Source organism: Phyllostomus discolor, chromosome 2 (assembly GCF_004126475.2).
Source record: "Phyllostomus discolor isolate MPI-MPIP mPhyDis1 chromosome 2, mPhyDis1.pri.v3, whole genome shotgun sequence".
Lineage (NCBI taxonomy): Eukaryota > Metazoa > Chordata > Mammalia > Chiroptera > Phyllostomidae > Phyllostomus > Phyllostomus discolor.
This window is the reverse complement of record NC_040904.2, coordinates 183756452-183768590: the sequence shown is the minus strand read 5'-3', so window position 1 is coordinate 183768590 and position 12139 is coordinate 183756452. Positions and strand designations below refer to the sequence as shown.

The window sequence follows — 12139 nt, the reverse complement described above, 5'->3', positions numbered from 1 at the left end:
AGGGTCTTGAAGCTTTTGGCTAGTGTTTTTGCTATCCACTATACTGGTCGAGTATAGGACCAAAAGAAAAAAGGAAGGGGGGGGGGGGAGGAGGAGGAGGAGAAGTAGAAGAAAGAAGAAAGAACTTCTTTCACATAGCACAATTAAAACTAATACAAATGTAGCAAAGCAAAGCTACATTCACACACACACACATACATACCCAAGGACATGTATGAAACACATTGGGTGTGTGTATGGGAGGGAGAGCACAGTGAGTGAGATTTAGGAATGAAAAGGGAAAAAATAAGAGAGGGGTCTTTCATAGACCAATGACAATAAAAATTAATGAACAGAGGACTCCTATCTCAAATAGCAGCACCTGAACTTAGGAATAAAGTCTTCTGCCAAAACAATGGTAAGGGCAATCAAGTAATAGGGAGGATACATCGGTATTTTTCAAATATTACCAGTATTTTCAAAATAGTATCACACTACCACAATTTTCATTTAATGATTTCCACTTCTTTTTCTTTGGGCACTGTAAAATTCCCCATTTCCCCCATTTCCTGGACTTTCTAAAGTATTTCAGATCAGTTTTACTGATACTTGTCATTTCTCTTTATGTTTAAGGTATGGATGGTGAGTTTAAAATGACTGTGTTTCAAGACTTAAATTTGTGTCCATTGTTAAAGCTGAAGCACATTTTCCTAGCATATTTATACATTTATAATAGTATTATAAATGTTAGTGAAAGGAAGTGCCAATGTATCACATGGGCAAATAAATGCATGAATATGACTCAATGCATGAAGATTGAAGAAAGTTTACATCATACATCTTATTCCCCATATGTCACATTCAATAATTTATATATCTGTTCTTCTCCATGAAACGTTAAGCTTCTTCACAATTGAAGCTCTTTGGGGTGTATTTTTTTAAATTTTATCACCTACCACAGTACTTAAGAAATTTATTCTGCTCAGAATAGGCAGGTCTTCAATGAATGTTTCTTGGATGATGAGGTAAATGGCTATACAAATATACTGTGGCCAATAATGTATAAAGTGAGAAACACAGTTAAGTCCTTGCATATTCTGTCATCCCACCATTATCAAAAGGAGAACAAAATTAAATATTAGAAAAAGGAGGATTTTAATGCCATTCTCCTGTCCACATCTCAAGCCTGCTAGGGAACACAGGACCCTCTGACTTCATAGATAAAAAGGCCCTCTATATGGTTCAGGTGACCAAACACTTGTAAATATAAAGGATAGTGGAAAAAATCTCCTATATTAATATGACCCTACATACCATTTTTTTTTTAAAAAAAATGTGCCCAGAGCACACAAGTACTCAGATTACCACTCAAAAAACATATTCTGCTGTGTTTCAACCCTTGGTGGTCCTCAAATTCTCCAGTCCATAGGAATGGGGCCACCTAGTGGTCAGAACGTACCAGCACCCTCTTAATTTGTGGTCTCAATACATTTCACCTTTAAAAGGCCTACTGTAGTGCCTTACATGCATCCCGGGAACCAGTGTAAATAAATCCTGAAAAGCAATTTGACTAAGTGGATCAGGATTCTTAAAACCGCTGTTATCTAAGTATCTCCAGGCCCTATACATCAAGTAGCAGAAGTGGCGGTGATTCAAACAGCCTGGCTTTCCCTGCACATGTGAAAACTTGCTCTCCCATCAATGTCCCTCAAGTCTTTCAACTTCAGGATGTCTAACATTTCCCCAAATAGGTCCTGCTCCACCAATGACACTGTTGGTGCTCCTGGCCCTGTCTCCTGTAACCACTACCCCCATCATAGACTCTGAAGCTTCCCTCTGCTCTGCCCAGAAAAGGAACATATCCAGAAGCAACCTCTTCACCTAAGAACAGTGCTGGCTCTCCACTTTCCCTGGTGTGTGTCATACTGTCTCATCCAGAGCCCTAAGCGGTGCTGCCTCTGCCCTCATCCCTCCAATTTGCTTGCACCTGCCATCTATATTCTTCCTTTCAAAGAGCCTGAACCCATAATGCCTGGCGGAAGACTGACAGCACACTGTCCCTCTGCCTTCCCATTCTTTCCCAAAAGCTCAAAACTCCCCCTCTGGGTTAGTTTCTGTTGTTGCTGTAACAAATTACTTTGAATTTAGTGGGTTAAAACAACTCAGATTAGCTCACCAGTCTAGAGGTCGGAAGTCCACAAGTCTAGAGGGTAGTTTCACTGGGCTAAACTCAAGGCACCTGGAGGCCTTTGTTTCTTGTGGGGGCTCTAGGGGAGGTGTTTCCTTGCCTTTCCCAGGTGCTGGAGGCTGCCTGCTTACCTATGACCCCTTCCTCTGTCTTCAAAGACATCAGGTTCAGCATCTCCTCTCTCCTCTGACCTCTGCTTCTATTCTTAATCATCTCTTTCTGATTTTGACATGCCTGCCTCCCTCTTTATTACTTATTGGTTATACTGATGCCACCTGAATAATCCAGGATAATTTCATCTCAAGATCAGTTTAAGGGTAGATAAGTCAAGATCCTTAACTTAATTGTACCTGCAAAGCCCCTTTTACTGTGTAACATATTCACAGGTTCTAGGGATTAGGATCTGGACATGTTTGGGGAGCTGCTATTCAGCCTACTGTACCCTCCTTCAGCAAAACACAAATGTCTTCATGAAAACAAAGATAAACAAGTACTTCAAGACCCATCACCACATTTGCCAATAATTCACCAACATGATTAAGTTTGGAATCAAACTAAGAATAACTGTAACCTAAGTATCACTTGTTTATAAGTCCTCAAAGTCCTTGAGCTTTCCACAGTACTTTGTTCTTTGAAATTTAAAGAAAACTTGCTCAAACTCTGCTTCTACATCTAGCTGGCATGTCATTCCGCCAAAGACTCTTGGGAGGCTTCCATTCATTTCTCCTACTCATTCCTACTTCCGATTTCTTGCTTTTGCAGCATTCCCAGTCCCAGTCTACATCTCGTATCTTGTGCACTCTGTCCTGCTGTAGCACTCTTTCCCACATGCTAGACATAGCCCTGAAGCCTGCGCTCCACTCCCCGACACCCAGGCCCCTAGCGGAGCCTGTGTGGGAGGCGGGCTCTAGCTGAAGACGGAAGGGCACAGAAGGTGATTACAGCTCAGCACAGCACAGCACCGCAAGCATCATAAATGCTCTTCCCAGCTCATGCAGGCCATGCTCTTCACTTTTTCTACCCAAACTTCAACTTTTCTACCCAGAGAGTCTCTTCAGGCATTATGCTTTAAAAAGGAAGGCTCAGATATCTTCTTAGGAAATATGAAACATTGTGCCAGCTCATAAATTAACATTTTCTTCCCTAATACATAAATATTCCAATAGCTCCATTTATAACTCTTATATGTTATTCACCCTATTAAACACTTTTAATACATTGACACTTATCTCAAAACAATCTTATTATGTGGTCATTATCATATCTATGACATTGACCAGAAAATTTCGACTCATAGAGGCTAAGTAATTTTTCAAACAACTAATCAGTGATCAAAGGAAGATCTGAACATATACACATGGAGCACAAAGCATGTGCAGGTGACAGTCTGTCTTCTGGAATCTTTCAATCCCATGCAAAGATCTGCACCCCATCCACACATCCCGCTGCCGAGTTCAGAAATGTAGAACGTATTAACTGGGGCACCCCAGTGTTTCTGCTGGGGCACAGACACTCACACGCCTGAAAGGAGCCCTGCTACCCAGCCCCACGCCCCTGCAGAGAAGGAGGAGGGGACGTGGCTGGGGCACGGGGCAACTGTGTGACAGCCTCTGCAGATTATTCACCTCCATCCACAGCCTCCTTTTTCCCTTTACAGACTCCTTCAGAAATGGGGCTAGACCTATGCAACCTGGGACTAGCAGCTGTCTTCTGCACAAGGCAACAACTGGGGACAAAGTTCTGATAAGATGACCCACCCTCTTGACCTCTGATCAGGGTGACACTCCTGTGTCTCTACTTGCTAGATGGTTCTTTTTGGAATACCAGCCTCCCTGCCTTTACCAGCCTTAATGTCTCTACAGCAAGTACACAATGAACAGGGAAATTCTCTATCAGCTCCCTATTGGGAAGTGGTTTATAAAAGCACCTGATGGGATCAGCACTAGCTTGATCCTAAGGTCTCGTGGTTTCCGCAGCTCTTCCACCATCTTGCCCAAGAACCCCATCTATACCAGACAAGTGACTGCACTAGCTACAGAAACATCTGTTACTAGATCCTACCTATTCTAGGTCTGGTGCTTTCTCTGTTTTTTTCCTCTGCCAATTAAGTCAGACTTTAACTATGAAATCATTCAATCCTCAGAGCACAGAGATCTAAAATCCAGCTTAAAGACTTTGATACTGTGCATTCAAATCTCACCACTTCCTGTGGGTCTTTGAACAGGAGTTAAAGTTATTTACAGAGCTAAGTTTTCTTATCCGCAGTGGGGGTGATGGTTAGGGTTGTCATGAGAACGAAAAAAGAATTCACATAAATACTCGGCAATCTGCACGGCACATGAATTCTCAATAAATGTTGACTGTGCTTATGCGTACATCTCTCTCTGTTAACATCCTCAAAGTGGGCATTTAAAAAAAATAAGGGACGCTTCACAAATTTGCATGTCATGCTTGCGCAGGGGCCATGCTAATCTCCTCTGTATTGTTCCAATACTAGTATATGTGCTGCCGCAGCGAGCACAAAATGGGCATTTTGAATTCACCACTTTGCAGACCATTGTTCCAGAAGCATTCTCCATTCAGAGCTAGGCAAATCCTTTTCTGGTTTGGTTGTCCTTAAATCTAGTATTCATGGGACCCACTCCACAGCTTTAGAGAACACTGAGTCCTGAGTGCTTCCTGACCCATCTTGGCATTCTCAGTAACAGAGGATGACTCCCTCGGCAGATACAGTATAACTGCTTCCCTCCACCTTCTATTCTCTCATGTCTGTCATAGAAAAACGGCTGTAATGTGTCTATAAAGTGTGTGTCTGTAAAGACCTGATATTTTGCTCCTTAATTGTGGACAGGTCTTTGTCAAATGTTTTTAGTACCACAAGAGCTCTGCCACCTTCGGTCCTCTCCTTATCAACTCTTCTCATGGAGTTCAAAGGCTGAGGTAGCTGAGGGCCTTGCTGGCTGGGAGCTCAGTATTTCTGAGGTGCCTCCCTTTTATCGCTCCTTCTAAAATCGTTATCAGCAAGAGTTTTATAGGGAAAGGTAGATAAGGAGCCAGCGAGTCCTTGCAGATAAGCTGAGCTTCCACTGGAGCCTTTCCTTCCATATTAATTCTTCTCTTACTTGCTCCATGTGACTTTATTTTCTATAGTTCTTTATTTTCTCCAGTTCCTTTCCAACCTGATTTTTTGGAATAATTTTCCTAGCATTAAACACATCCATGTTTTTTAAAAAATTGTATGTCTTGCTACACATTTTTAAAAAGTTAATCTGTTTATCCCAGATATTTAGTGTCAATTCAAATCTTAATAATTATAAGGCCACAAACACCATACCACTAGCAGCTCATGACTCAGTCCAAACCCTCGCACCCTGTTCGTTGTCTCTCCTCGAGGGACGTGCATCCCGAGTTCCAGCAACAGGATCTGGCAGCTGAGCTTTCTCCTGTTCAGGGGCTGCCATCACACCTTCTGGGAGTACCTATGATTTGGTGGCTCTGTGAGTTCTATTAGGGGCTTTAAAAAATATTGTACTAATTATTGCCTACTTGGACTTATTAAGCTAGCTTTCTAAGATCCTTACCAGGAATTTGGGGCTGGGGAGGGTTACCTCCTTCTTTCCTGAGCTATAAAAGAGAAGGAGGAAAAAAGGAATGGGGGGGAAGAAGGCCCAATTCCTAGGTTGTGGTGATTTTAAAAATATGTCCATAAATTCATTAGGGTGACTCCCCTTCAAAAGTAAAGCCCAATTTCCCCCTTTGAGTGTAGACTGAACTTAGTGACTTGCATTGAACATAGAATGAAACAAAAGTGACAGTATATGACTTTGGAAACCGTCTTTAAAAAGTACTCTAGCTTTCATCTTTGTTGTTCTGTTCTCCACTTTTCCTTTTTTAAAAAATATATTTTATTGATTATACTATTACAGCTGTCCCATATCCACCCCCCTTCATTCCCCTCTGCCCTGTACACCCTCTCCCACCCACATTCCCCGCCTTAGTTTATGTCCATGGGTCATACACATAAATTCTTTCACTTCTACATATCCTATACTATTCTTAGCCTCCCCCTGTCTATTTTTTTACCCACCATTTATGCCTCTTATTCCCTGTACCTTTTCCCCTATCTCTCCACTCCCCTTCCCCACTGATAACCCTCCATGTGATCTCCATTTCTATGATTCTGTTCCTGTTCTAGTTGTTTGTTGATTCATTTTGTTGTTGTTGTTGTTGTTGTTTTTACTGTCTTCCACTTTTTCTTGAGTCGCTTGCTCTAAGGATGCCAGCTGCCATACTGTGAATTGCCTCATAAAGAGGCTCACATACAAAGGCACTGAGAGAGGCATCTGGCCAACATCCAGCAAGGGACTGAGACCCGCAATCCAATAGACCACAAGGAACTGAGACCTGCCAACAGCCACGTGAGTGAGCCATGTTGGACTTGGATTCTCCAGCTCCAGTCAAGCCTGAGATGATTGTGGCCCCAGGTGAAGGCAGGACTGAAACCTCATGAGAAACCCTGAGCCAGAATCATCCATCTAAACCTACTCTCTGACCCTTAGACGCTGTGAGATACATATGTTTGCTGTTTTAAGATCCTAAATTTTAGGGTAATTTATTATGTAGCAAGAGGTAACTTGCATGTAACTAGTAAGAGCTGCCAACACACCCAGATAGCATTGAATCTTAATTTGGATTCAACAGAAGATAATCACTACATTGTAATCCAGCAATTTTGTCTGTGGAAATCCAGGAACTTTCACCTACATAATTACATGTTTACACACAAAGTTATTAGGGATTATTACCTTACATAAAAATGTTGAGCAATAAGAAACTGTTGAGCTAAATAAATTATCGTCTGTCAACTTCAAGTAATTTTATACAGCATTTAACAATAAGTTGAAAGACTTTGTAATAATACAGACGATGCCAAATGAATATAAAATTGCATATATATTGCACTTACAACTCTGTAAAAATCTATTCATTAAAAACCTAGTAAGAAAGTCTTAGCTTAGCTCCAGAGACAGAAGTGAGGTCTTCAGAGTCTGCGAGTATCTAACAACCGCAGGCACTGTAAGTGGCAGCCAGGACTTTAATCCTATGTAAGACGACCCTGAAGACTCACAGAAATGTGAAAGGAAAGAGGACTTTACACAGAACTAAGATTCTTTTTTTTTTAAGATTTTATTTATTTATTTTTAGGGAGGGAAGGGAGGGAGAGAGAGAGAGAGAGAGAGAGAGAGAGAGAGAGAAACATCAATGTGCGGCGGTTGCTGGGGGTTATGGCCTGCAACCCAGGAATATACCCTGGCTGGGAATTGAACCTGGGACACTTTGGTTCCCAGCCCACGCTCAATCCACTGAGCTATGCCAGCCAGGGCTAGAACTAAGATTCTTGCATCATCAGACACTGCGCTAGATTTAGACATTGGTGTGGCTTCATTCCTGCCCACTCGCTGGTGAAATTCATCACCATTAACAAAATTATATTGAACAATACAATTCACTGATCTTTCATAACAGGCCAAATTCCGAACTAGGCACTTTTATACTATCTTAATTAATTCTAAGATAAAAATGATGCCTAAGCCAGATCTGGAATTTAGACATGGCTGTCAGATGGAGCTACATGACACCCTTTCCACCCTTTCTACTCATAATGCATATTAAAGTAATCTGCATATTAGCAAAAGGAAGCATTCTAGAAGCCAATGTGACCACAGAGGCAGAGATTGGAGTGCTCCAGCCACCAGCCCAAGAATGCCAGCTGTCATCAGAATCTAGAGGGAGGTGGCAGCCTTGCTAACACCTTGATTTTAGCCCAGTGATATTGATTTTGGACCTCTGGCATCCAGAACTGTGAGAGAATACATTCCTTTTGTTTTGAGCCACCAAGTTAGTGGTAATTTGTTATAGCATTCATAGGAAATTAACACACCATTATTTTCTTGAGGATGTTTATGTTGATATTCATAGGGCATATTGATTTGTAGTTTTCTTGAGATGTCTTTGAATACTGGCCATGCAACCCACATACCTGAACTTGTGCCCATAAAATTTATCTTTTCTTTTGTTTCTAGCCAAAGCTAGCCTAAAATCTGACCACCTCTCCTGTAGTCTACTCAAGCAAAGTTGCTTCGGCTATTGTTTCCTCTTTCTTCTGTATCATTTATTTTTTCCCTCTCTCCTTTCTATTACTACCACATAAAGATGGTGTACTTCTGACTTCTTAATTAATAAATAAAATGAAAACCTGTTCTGACCCCACTTAACCTTTCAACTACTGTCTGTTTCCTTCTTGTTCCTTACACAATTCTTTATTCAGTTGCCTGTACTTACTACAAACTCTACATTCCCTCTTCCCATTCCTTTCTTAATCCACTCCAGGCAGGGGTTTGCTAACACCAAGCCAATGGACCTGCTTTCCTTAAGATCACTGAAGACTCTACATTGCTATATGCAACAGTTTCTTTTTCTATCATCATCATAACATTTGATATAGTTGATCACATTTTCCTCCTTCTAACACTTGCATTCATTTCTGTTTCAGGTACCACACTGGTTTCCTTTCTGTTTAGGCTGTTCTCCCTCAGTCTTTTTCGCTGTGTCCTTTTCATGTCCTTAGCCTCTGCATGGTAGAGAGACCAGGACTCAGACTTCGCACTTTTCTATCAGCTTTTTCATTCTAGCTGATATGTAGTTTGTCTCTTTTCCACCTGGTGTCCTGACTACAGGTCAACTACTACTATGGTTTTGAATACTATCTACATGCTGACAATTATGATGTTATAATTATATTCTATACTGTCCTGTGAACTCCAGACTTATATATTTAATAACACTTTTGTATCCCTTTGGATGTCTAATAGGTGTCCCATATATGATCTGTATAAAACAGACTGGCCCTTTTACACTTTCTTCCATCTCAGTGAATAGCTGCTCCCTCCTAGTAATAGCCAGGCCAAAGATTTTGCTGTTGCTATATCTCCCTCTTTTTCTCACTCCCCTCATCGGATCTGTCAGAAAATCCTATTAACTATATTTTTAAGATATATTCAGAAATTGAGCACTTTTCATTACCTGCAATGGATTTCCAGTGCCCCAAAACATGCCTGAGGCACAGTAGGCATGCAATAATAATGTTTTGAAAGAATGAATAAATTACATCATATGCTTGCTGTCTGTAACTGCCTTGACAATGCCAGGCCCATAATACCCTCATGTGCTATAATCTGGCCCACATGTTCCTCTCTATTCGAATCTTTTCTTACTAACCAACAAGTATCATATGCTCCAAGTATAGTGACCGACTTTATATTTCCCAGTTTATTATGTTGTTTCATTCCTCTGTGCCTTCCTCAATGCTGTTCCCTCAGCCTAGACTGCTCTTACGCTTTAAGAATATTTCAAGGTTCATCTCAGCCAACAAAAATCTCATTCTAACCTAAACATATCTCCACTGGAGCTTGCCTACTTCTGCACACACAAATTCTACCACAGCACAAACCACACACGCTGATGTTAGCCTGTCTCCCCATCAGAGCTCTGAGCTCTGTGTCTGGCTCATCTTGCTTTGCCATTCCCAGAGTGTAGCACAGGCCCTGGCTGGTGGCATGCAATAAACGTGTACAAATGAATGGATAAAAGGACTCAGATGTATATTGCATTTGTTCATATATGAAATCATAAAACAAGAGGTAATATAAAGACTTGTGTACTATAAATATGAATAAATGATTCTTTGGTAGCAACATTTAATATTTATCTTTAAAGGAAGAATGAGTTGAAAATTTGCTTTGAGAGTGGTTTATTTTTATTCCTCCAAAGCAATCCAAAGACAAGCAAACATTTTCTCTTCCTGGCAGTTATTTTCTCCCTCACTCTCTCTCTTTTTAATATTTCTTTTATTTTGAAAGAACACTTAACATGAGATCTACCATCTTAACAAATGTTAAAGTGTACAATACACTAGTATCAACTATAGGTACAATGTTGTATAGCAGATCTCTAGAGTTTATCCATCTTTCTTAACTTAAACATTATATGCATTGATTACAAAGAAGAAAAATATATTAAATGAGTGTATTCTAACTTCATTGAAAAAGTATTTGTCAGACTTTCTGTGCCATATATTGACCTAGGGTTATATTGAAAAGTAGAATCACCCTCCACTTTTACTACCATTCTCTCTCTCCCTTTCTCTCTATCTCTTCCTCTCCCCCTCTCTTTCTTTCTCATGACTGAAACAGCCAGTTGTCAGCTCTAACCAAAATTGTACTGTAACAATACAATGAATAAAAAATGCTTTATTATCATAAGGTTGCAACTACCATGTACAAAAGTATGTGTCGGCAGAGACTGGGGAAGTAATGTGAAATGCAGTTTGCTGACATTTATTGAGTACATACTGTGACCCACATGGCGTTCTGGATGTGATTATAAGGAAGGAACAGTCCTTTTCCTGGAGGAGATCACAATCTCATTGCGTTTACTCAAATTGCTGTAATCTCCTTTGATAAGTAACTGTGTGCCACTTGTTCTGTTCCCAGCTTGGAGAACACCAATGTGCCACCAGTGTCAAACTGCTCAGGTTTTGGTGGCCCATTAGCTTTTATGAGCTTCTAGGGAATTACTGTGGAGAATGGTAACTTTATTATTAGTGGGAACTAAGATTGTTATTTGGGTGGAGAGAAGAAAAGAGTTTTTGGTAGGTAAGAAGCAGGTATCTTTCTCACATAGTTGCCAAAAAAATCAGTGTTGGTGTTTCTGAAGCACAGTAACTACAAAGGTCCTATTCAAAGAGCCAGTGTATGGGCAAACTGACCACTTGCGCTGTAGTCTTGGGCTGGCTCTTGGAGTCTGGCCCCTTCTTCAGGCACTGCACTGATATTTGTCCAGAGCCATCCTTCCCCATATCCAAGAAGAGCACAGCTTTTTCTCCTAGAGCCACCGCCAGGAAGGGCAGGGCCATCAGCTACTTCACAAGCAAAAAGATCTAAAGTTTCCAGTGCTTGTCCTAGGACTCAAAACACTACAGGCTTATTCCATATCTTTCACAAAAGGCCAAGACCCAAGAAGCACAAACATCTTTTTACTCTCCTTGAGAAGGGACAGCAATACCACCACTTTCCATTCCTTCTGGATGTATTAGCCTCCATGTAGAACAGACAAGGAAATTCTCTACTTCCAGATGCAAGCTTGCAAAAGTGGTGAAAAGCAAAATGCCTGTTGTTAGGTCAATGGTGCCTTCCCCAAAATCTATAAAAAACAGCAGGGTGTGTGTGTGTGTGTGTGTGTGTACATGTCTTTGAACCTCTGAACTGGATCGGAATGTTTACATGATGCCATCAGAGCTCTTTCTCTTTTCTCTCTGTGTATCTTGGCCCTGATTTCTTTGGTGTGAAAATCAGTCTCCCAATCCATTTCACAACAGAAACTCCCCTACCCCCATACCTTATCCTGCTCTAAGGATTCAGGTTTATGTGCCCTTTAGTACCCAGAAACTCATCAAGAGAAAGATTTTTTTCTTTTCCCCGGGGGGGGGGGGGTCTCTGGGAAGGACTCCAATGGGTTCTGCTTGATCATAGGCCTGTCCCTAGACCACAGCTGTGTTCAGGAAGATGAGGTACTTAGATTGACTAGCTTGGGTCACACACCTCCATCACAATGGACAGGATGTGAGTGAAAGGAAGCCAAGTAAGACAAGTAATACCAGATAAGACAAGTAACACCTCCTAAAAGGAAAGAATTTTGGCGGAAAAACCAAAGAACTTTAAACAGAAACCCGAAGCTAAACAAACACATGAAAATAACTAGAATAGGTGTTTGCTACACTAAAAGGAATATTCAGGTTTGTTTCCAGGTTTTTGTCCTTAGGTGGCTGGTGAAGTTGATAGAAAGTATAGAGGCAGAAGCATTTTGAGCCCATAGGGAGAGCTGAGTTTTTAGAATGTTGTGTTGAAGGTGACT

At 41.0% G+C, this 12139-nt stretch overlaps 1 non-coding gene across 1 annotated transcript; it reads right to left on the bottom strand.

Moving 5' to 3' along the window:
- Positions 1-4581: 4581 nt before the first annotated feature.
- LOC114514196 lies at positions 4582-4688 on the bottom strand. Its single transcript, XR_003685934.1, has one exon. It is a non-coding gene; the product is annotated as a U6 spliceosomal RNA (small nuclear RNA).
- Between the last annotated feature and the right edge of the window lie 7451 nt (positions 4689-12139).